The 9,944-nt window shown below is 35.5% G+C and overlaps 1 pseudogene; it reads left to right on the top strand.

Annotated features, from left to right (window-relative positions):
* Positions 1 to 1,162: 1,162 nt before the first annotated feature.
* LOC129481851 (hsc70-interacting protein-like) lies at positions 1,163 to 2,271 on the top strand (annotated as a pseudogene).
* Positions 2,272 to 9,944: the final 7,673 nt, after the last annotated feature.

Here is a 9,944-nt window from a genome sequence, read left to right as displayed (position 1 = left end):
ATAATGAGGAACTTTTATCTAGAAAATATAAAGAATGCTTACAAGTCAACGACAAAAAGACAGATAACTCAATTTAAAAAAAATGGGTAAAGATTTGAATAGATATTTCCCCAAAGAAGATATACAAATGGTCACTAAGCACATTAAGATATTCAACATCATTAGCCATTAGAGAAATGCAAATTAAAGCCATAGTAACATATTACTTCATATCAACTAAGATAACTATTATTAAAAGACAGATATAACACATGTCAGTGAGAGAGTGTAGAACACTTATGCATCTCTGGTAGAAATAAAAATGGTACAATGACATTGGAAAACCAGGTAGAACTTCCTATGAGTTATCTACTAATTCACGTCTTAGTATTTAGCCAGGAGAATTGGAAACATAGTTTCACACACAAAAAATTGTACATTAATATTCATAGCAGTATTATTCCTACTTTGCAAAAAGTGGCAATATCCATCAGCTGATTAATGGATAAACAAAATATGATATATTCCGTACTATAGAATATTATTTGGCAATAAAAAATAATAAATTACTGATACAAACTACAACATAGATGAATCCAGAAAATACTGTGTTAAGTGAAAGAAGCCAGTCACAAAAGACCACATACGTGAGGCACCATTTATACAAAGTCTCCAGGGTACCTAAATTCTTAAAGATGAAAAGCAGATTAGTGGCTTTCAGGATCTGGGGAAGGGGGCAGGAAAAACTGGGGTATGGGCAGTGGCTACTAATGGAAAGGTTTTTTTTTTTCTTTTGGTAATGAAATGTTTCAAAGTTAGTAGTGATGTTTACACAACTCTGTGGATACACTAAAAACCACTGAATTGTACACTTTCAAAGATTGAAATTAAATGTGAATATCTCAATAAGCTATTATCTTAAAAAAAAAACAACAAATGCTTATTTATCACCACACAGCATTTAATTTTGAATGCCTTATATATTTAAAATTAATTCTAAAATAAAAATATTTAGACCTTTTTAATGCAAAAATCGAAAGCATAACACAGGATAAGAATATAGTGGAAAACATCATAAAAAATGAACTGAGGTCATTCATGTGGAAACTGAGGTCATGCTGAACCAGGGCCTGGCCTGGGAACCCAGCGGCAGCCCCTCAGCTTCACCCACCACCTACCGACCATGGACCCCTGCTAAGTGAACAAGCTTCCGGCCTTCGTGAAAATATGTAAGCAGGATCCAAGCGTTCTGCGCATGAGAAAATGCGCTTCCTGAGGGATTGGGTGGAGAGCATGCAGGGTAAAGTGCCATCTGCTACTCAGAAAGCTCAATCAGAAGAAAATATCAAGGAAGAGAAAACAGTAAGAAGGCTGAGGAGATTTAAAGACAGACAAACCATCAAGTGAGGAAAGTGACCTAGGAACTGATAATGAAGGTGTGATTGAACCAGACACTGATGCCCCTCAAGAAATGGGAAATGAAAATGCAGAGATAGCAGAGGAGATGATGGATCAGGTAAATGGTAAGAAAGTGGATGCCACTGAAACCCTAACTGATGATGAACTGCAGAAAGCCATCGACTCATTCACAGATTCCATCAAGCTGAATCCTCCCTTGGCCGTTCTGTATACCAAGAGGGCCAGTGTCTTTGTCAAATTACAGAAGCCAAATGCTGCCATTTGGGACTGTGACAGAGCCATTGAAATAAATCCTGATTCAGTTCAGCCTTACAAGTCATGAGGGAAATCACACAGGTTTCTTAGACCCTTGGAACGAAGCAACCCATGATCTTGCTTGGCCTTGCCTTTAAATTGGATTACGATGAAGATGCTAGAGCAATGCTGAAAGAAGTTCAACCTGGGGTGCAGACAATTGCAGAACATCAGAAAAAGTGTGAGAGAAAACATGAAGAGCGAGAGATCAAAGAAAGAATAGAAAGAGTTAAGAAGGCTTCAGAAGAGCATGAGAGAACCCAAACAGCTGAAGAAGCCAGAGGACAGTCAGGAGTTCAGTATGGCCCTTTTCCTGGTGGCTTTCCTGGGGGAATGCCTGATAATTTTCATGGAGGAATGCTGGGAATGGGAGAGGCCATACCTGGGGTGGCAGGAATGCCTGGACTTAATGAAATTCTTAGTGATCCGGAGGTTCTTGAAGCCAAGCAGGATCCAAAAGTTATAGTGGCCTTCTGGTATGTAGTTCAGAACCCAGCAAACATGTCAAAATACCAGAGCAACCCAAAGGTTATGAATCTTATCAGTAAATTATCAGCCAAATTTGGAGGTCAAGCATAATAATGCCCTCCTGATAAATAAAGCCCTGGCTGAAGGAAAAGCAACCTAGATCCCCTAGGATTCTTTGGATGGGTGTCACAATAATACCAACCAGTGTACTTCTGACCTTCTCATCAAGAGAGCTGGGTCGCTTTGAAGATAATCACTACCCCTCAACCCCAAATGCAGCTGAAGCATTTTACAGTGGTTTGCCATTAGGGTATTCATTTAGATAATGTTTTCCTACTAGGAATTACAAACTTTAAACATTTTTTAAACTTTAAAAATATTTAAAACAAACAAAAAAATGAACTTAGAAAAATGTGTGTGGCATATATGCCAAAAAGGTTAGTAACAATAATATCTCAATAATAAAAGATTTCATAAATTAATTAAAACCAAAGTCAAATTTTAATAATGAAGTAGGCAACAGGAATTTTAAAAAAATTTAGCCATGACAAATTAACACATAAAACAACCTCATTAATAGTCAAGTAACTGCAGAATTTAACAATATAATCAGCTTTAAAAAACAATTATAAGAGCCAGTGTAGGCAAGATAACTGGGTAGTTGTGTACACTGTTGCTAAGAAAATAAGTAGATGTTATATTTCTCTAAATTACTTAATAGCATTACATTTTTGCATGCTTTACTTAGAAGTATACTTCTAACAATTTATCCTAAAGGAAATATCATGGGTGGATTAACTGATTTAGCAAGAAAAATATTTATCAGAACATTGTTTATAATACTAAAAATGTTAGAACAATTTACATTTCCAAAATGGGGGATTTATTAGATCACATGTGGCATATTGGCAAAATTGAACACCATTCAGTTATTCAATAAAGAGCTATTGGTGAAAGGAATCTGAGATGATGGAAATAGGAAACACCAGGAATCTGTCTCCCCACCTAGACAACAATTGCATTAGCAAAATGAGTCTGATGTAAATATTTTGGAACTCTGGAGTCTGTTGAAGGCTTGTAACTTCCAGGGATGGCTTGGATGGTAAATTGCAGTTAATTTAGGTTGATTTTAGCTCTTACCACCATAGAATCTGTCTCCCACCCCCAACCCCATGGCAGGCAGCTTGCAAGTGTTCCTGGAACAACCTGCCCACAGTTTGCAGGAGCCACGTTGGGCAAAAACTATCCTGTCTTCCAAATATCAGGTTCTGTGTTCTCATTACCAATTGCTATTTCTGATCACAGAGGTGCAGACAGAGATGGGGGCGGGGGGGGGTGGGATAGGGAGGCATTGTTGTTGCCTCTCCCCCGCTTGTTGCAAGCCCTCCCTCTATGACTGAAACGACTTCCAGGAGATTTAAAGGGCCAGTGATTCCTGCCACACCTATTTTTCTCCTTTTCCCCTTTTGGAAGCCAGACATTAAAGACTAGGACCTTAAAAAGCAATTGCATACATGGGGAAAATTAGAAAGTTACCATGCATGTGTAAGGAAAGGTGTGGGCTTAGAAAAGACTTGAGAAGACCTGAAGTTTATACCACAGGCTGATATTTGGCACAGAGACAGCCTACAACAACAGCAATAAAAGCTATAATAAAACTGCAAGCCCTGGGAAAGGGAGAGGATTTGGTTTCCAGAGTTAACCATATTATTAGATTCAAATGTCTAGTTTTCAACAAAAATATCAAAAGACATATGAAGAAATTGGCAAGTATGACCCATTCAAAAGAAAAAAATAAATCAACAGAAATTGCCACTGAAAAAGACCTGATGGTAGATCTACTAAACAAAGATCCTAAAACAACCATTTTAAAGATGCTGAAAGAACTAAAGGAAGATGTGGAGAAAGTCAAGAAAATGATGTGTGGAAAAAAATGGAAATACCAATAAAGAGATGGAAAATGTAAAAGGAAACCAAAGAGAATTTCTGGACCTGAAATTATAATAATTGAAATGAAAAAAAGTCACTATAGGGATTCAGAGAGATTTGAACAGAAAGAAGAAAGAATAAATAAAGTTGAAGATAGGACAATGGAAACTATTGAGTCTGAGGAGCAGAAAGAAAAAGGATTGAAGGAAAGTGAAAAGAGCCTATAGGACATGTGGGACAGCATCAACCAACATATTCATTGAGAGAGTCCCAGAAGGAGAAGACACAGAAAGAGAAAGAGATAATTTTTGAAAGAATAATAGCTGAAATATTCCCAAATATGATGAAAGACATTAAAATAATTATTTAAGAAGCTCAATGAATTCCAAGTAAAATGAACTAAAAAAGACTCACACTGAGGCATGTTATAGTAAAATTTTTTAGAGAAAAAAACTAAGAGACTCTTGAAAGCAGCAAGAGGGAAGGAACTTGTCACATATAATAAATCCTCAACAAGACTATCAGCTGATTTCTCAGAAAATTTGGAGGCTAAAAGTCAATATAGTCAAAGTGCTAAGAGAAAAAAAATACTGTCAACCAAGGATTCTATATCTAAAACTTTCTTTCAAAAGTGAGGGAGAAATTAAAATGGTCTCATAAAACAAAAGCCAAGGGAATTCTTTACCAATAGGCTTTACCTGCAAAAGATACTCAAGGGAGTCCTGCAAGATAAAATGAAAGGACACTGGTCAGTAACTCAAAGCTGTATGAAGAAATAAACATCTCAATAAAAATAAGAATGTGAGCAATTATAAAAACTAGTAGTAATATAACAATGGTTTGTAACTGTACTTTTAGTTTTCTACAGAATTTGAAACTTTAAAAAAGTAGTCCAAAGGTTAGTATTATTGAAGCTTTCCTTTATAACTCCAAATTTTGTTTGCTATGTGATTTAAGAGACTAATAATTATTAGTATATGTTTTGGAACACATAATGTATACAAATGTCATTCTGTGAATGACATGAAAAAGGGTGGAGGCAGAACTGTTAAAAGAGTAGAGCTTTTATATGTTACTTAAGTTAACCTGGTATAAATGCCAATTAGAGTATTATAACTTAAGGGTATTAAACATAATCCTCATAACCACAAAGAAAATGTCTATAGAATATATACAAAAGGAAATGAGAAATGAATTTTAACATTCCACTACAAAAATTAAACTAAACCTAGAAGACAGTAATAAGGATATGAAATAACAAAAAGTTATAAGCCATATAGAAAACAAATAGTAAAGTGACAAGTCCACCCTTATAAGTAATTACTTTAAATGTAAATGGATTAAACTTGCCAATCAAATGACAGCCATTGGATGAATGGATTGAAAAAACATGGTCGAAGTATATGCTGTCCACAAGAGACTCATTTTAGATCAAATATACAAATAGATTGAAAGTGGACAAAAGGAAAAAGATATTTCATGCAAATAGTAATCACAAGAAAGCAGGGGTAGTTATAGCAGACAAAATAGACTTTAAGTCAAAATAAACTTCAATCTTCTTAAAGACAAGAAGGAAACTTTATATTCATAAAATGTTTAATACAGGTAGGAAGATACAACAATTACAAACATTTAGATGCCTAATGGGGCTAAGACATAAAGAGAGAAGACTCAAACTACCAAAATCAGAATGGAAAGTGGGCATATAACTACTGATTCTACAGAAGTAAAAAGGATTATGAGAGTTCAACGACAAATTATATGCCAACAATTGGATAATTTCAATGAAGTGGACATATTCCTAGAAACATGAAACAAAACAACACTAAATCATGAAGAAATAGAAAACATGAATAGATCTATTACTAATAATGAGATTGAATCAGTAGTCGAAAAATCTTCCAACAAAGAAAAACCTTAGACCTGATGGATTCACTGGTGAATTCTGCCAAATATTTAAAGAAAAATGAGCACTAATCTGTTCAAACCTTTTAAAAAAAATGAAGAGGAGGAATTGAAGAGGGGGGATCTTTTCCTGTCTCATTCTATAAGGTCAGCATGAACCTGATACCAAAGCCAGACAAAGACACTACAGGAAAAAAAAATTACAGGACAATGTCCCTATAAACAATGATGCAGAAATCTTCAGCAAAATATTAGCAAATGGAACTCAGTAGCATATCAAAATGATTATACACTATGATCAAATGCAACTTATTTCTGAATGCAATGATGTTTAATATATAAAAATGGCTCAATGTAATATATCACATTAACAGAATGAGAGAAAAGCCTACATAATTATCTCAACTGATGCAGAAAAATTATCCCACAGAATTTAACATTCTTTTATAATTAAAACATTCAACAAACTAAGAATAGAAGGAAAGTACCTCAATATAATACAAGCCATATATAAAAAGCCTACAGTGAACATTATACTCTACGGTGAAAGGTTGAAAGCTTTTCCTCTAAGATCAGAAACAAGGCAAGGAAGACGCTTTCACCACTTCTATTCAATATAGGACTGGAAGTCCTATTTAGGGCAATTATGCCAGAAAAAGAAATAAAAGGCACCTAAGTTAGAAAGAAAGAAGTAAAATTATCTCTGTTCACAGATGATATGCTTTTATGTGTAGAAAACCCTAGATTCCACAAAAAAACCTGTTAGAATTGATAAATGAATTCAGCAAAATAGCAGTATGCAAAGTCGACACATAAAAATCAGTTGAATTTTTATACACTAACAATAAACAATCTGAAAAGAAAATTACAAAAATAATTCCATTGCAATAACATCAAAGAAAAGAAAGTACTTAGGTATTAACTGGGCAGCTGAAAAATTTGTACAATGAAAATGATAAAACATTGCTGAAATTAAAGAATACATAAATATGTGGAAAAATGTCCCACATTCCGAGATTGGAAGAATTAATACTGTTAATATGTCAACACTACCCAAAGCAAGCTACATATTCAATGAAATTCCTATCAAAATCTCAATGATTTCTTTTTGTAGAAAGAGAAAGCCCATTTAAAAATTCACACGGAATCTCCAGGGACCCTGAATAGCCCAAAATATATTGAATAAAAGGGAACAAAGCTGAAGCACTTACACTTCTCAAAAGGACAGATATGTAGACCAATGAAATAAAATAAAGAACCCAGAAAAATAGGTGGGCATGGTGGCTCACACCTGTAATCTCAGCACTTTGGGAAGCTGGGGCAGGCAGATCACCTGAGGTCAGGAGTTCGAGACCAGCCTGGCCAACATGGTGAAACCCCGTCCCTACTAAAAACCCAAATATTAGCCGGGTGTGGTGGCAGGCGCCTGTAATCCCAGCTACTCAGGAGGCTGAGGCAGGAGAATCACTTGAACCTGGGAGGCAAAGATTGCAGTGAGCTGGGATCATGCCACTGCACTCCAGCCTGGATGACAGGGTGAGATTGTGTCAAAAAAAAAAAAAAAACAAAGAAAAAAAAGTCTTCCCACATATGGTCAAATGATTTTGATGTGGTGCCCACACCATTCAATGGGGGAAAAATAGTTTTGGTGCTAGAAAAATCGGATATCGACGTGCAAAGAAATGAAGTCAGACTCTTACCTAGCACCGTCATTCAAAAATTAACTCAAAATGAACCAAAGACCTAAATAAATGTAAGACCTAAAACTATAAAACCCTTAGAAGACAATATAATGCAAAAGTTTCATAATATTAAACTTGGCAAAAATTTATTGGATATGACATCAATGTCACAGACAAAAGAAAAAGAGAGAAGTTGAACATTATTAAAATTTAAACAATTTTATGTATTAAAAGAACAGAGTAAAAAGGCAACACACAGAATGGGAGAAAACATTTGCAATTTGTTCTCTGCAATTGAACACTGATATGATTGGATTATTTTAATTTTTGTCCTTTAGCTTACATACCTATATCACCTAAATTTTATATGACAACCATGTGTTACTATTATAATATGAAAGAACTACTTAGATAATAATAATTTCAAATAAATCTAAAGTTTAGAAAGGGATTTTTTAAAAGATTGCAATAATTTTTGGAACAGGTAGTCTTAGTCTGTTAGGGCTATTTATACCATAAAATGGATTAACTTACAAACAACCTAAATTATTTCTCACAGTTCTGGAGGCTGAGAAGCTCGAGATAAAAGTGCCAGAAGATCAGTGGTGAGTACCCACTTCTTAGTTCACAGAGAGAAGTTATCATCTTGTGTCCTCACATAGGAGAAGGGCCAGATATGCTCCCTTAGCCTTCTTTTATCAGACCAAATTACCTCCCACATCCTAATACTATCATCTTTGAGGTTAGGATTTCAAAATATGAATTTTGGAGGGACACACACATTCAGACAATAGCAAAAGTATTATAGTTTAATAATTTTTATGAGCTTGGGTTTGGAGTTAGCATAGGTTCAAACCCCAACCCTGCCATGTCTTCCAACATTTTAAGCAATAACTATGCCAAAAGTTCTGTATCTTCTATTAATTTAGAATCGTAACACTTTATGGTATATGGATTAATGATGTAATATATGTAAAGCTCAGATTCCAATGCTTAATATTTTGCAGAAATTCAATAAATGGTGGTAATCTCCCTTTAAACTTTCATAGAGTTCATATTTCTCTATTTTGATCCTAAGAACATTTGTGCATATCTTTCTTAAATGCTTTGCTTTGAACTTCATTATAATAAATCAAAATAAATATAGAAAAATGTAATCTCATTTAAATTAGATGCAAGGAACATTATAAAAATGTTAAATGAAAATTGTTTCTCCATGTGAGCTTGTATTTCATTATCATTCAAATTATTTAACAAAACAAATTTTTAAGGTTTAAGTGATTTTGGATTTTTTTCAGCTGGCTGATTGTTTCAAATTGAAACAATTGCCAGTCTGGTGTTCAAAATACAGTAACATATCAATGTCTGATAATTAAATTAAAGAGTCTGTGCTTCCTTGTATTCACATGCATAAATAGCACTTAGTAAACTTAATAGTAAATGAGGGAGTAATATAATTTTCTTACGAATTTAAAGCAAGAACATGCTTCTGAACTGTTTTCAAGTATCCAGAGTACATAGGGTAAATATTACTTTTAAATGAACACCTTAATATTGTGTACTTACACTTTCTGTGATACACACAGATAATTGAAAACTGTCAATGAACTCAGAGCACTTTGTCCATAAATCTAATGGTTTCAGCTGATTTAGTTGTAGTCACTTTATTCTTTTGCTATGTTAAGTTGCCTAGAAAGAGGAATGTGGGATTGCTGGCAAGATGGCTGAATAGGAAGAGCTCTGGTCTGCAACTCCCAGTGACATCGACGTAGGAGGTGGGTGATTTCTACATTTCCAACTGTGGTACCCAGTTCATCTCATTGGGACTGGTTGAGCCGAAGCAGGGTGGAGTGTCACCTCACCAGGGAAGTGCAAGGGATTGGGGAACTCCCTCTCCTAGCCAAGGGAAACCATTAGGGACCGTGCTGTGCACTCTGACCCATATACTGTGTTTTTCCCATTGTCTTTGCAACCCACAGACCAGGAGATTCCCTCCAGTGCCTATACCACCAGGGCCCTGGATTTCCAGCACAAAATTGGGCAGCCCTTTGGGCAGACACCTTTGGGCAGACACCGAGCTAGCCGCAGTTCTTTTTTCATACCCCAGTGGCGCCCAGCGAGACAGACCCATTCCCTGGAAAGGGGGCTGAAGCCAGGGAGCCAAGTGGACTGGCTTGCTGGGTCCCACTCCCACGAAGCCCAGCACGCTAAGATCTACTGGCTTGAAATTCTCGCTGCCAGCACAGCAGTCTGAGCTCCATTGGGGAT

Source organism: Symphalangus syndactylus, chromosome 5, assembly GCF_028878055.3.
Source record: "Symphalangus syndactylus isolate Jambi chromosome 5, NHGRI_mSymSyn1-v2.1_pri, whole genome shotgun sequence".
In the NCBI taxonomy this organism is placed as follows: domain Eukaryota; kingdom Metazoa; phylum Chordata; class Mammalia; order Primates; family Hylobatidae; genus Symphalangus; species Symphalangus syndactylus.
Note: the sequence above shows the minus strand (reverse complement) of the source record. Positions and strands in the feature narration are given on the sequence as shown.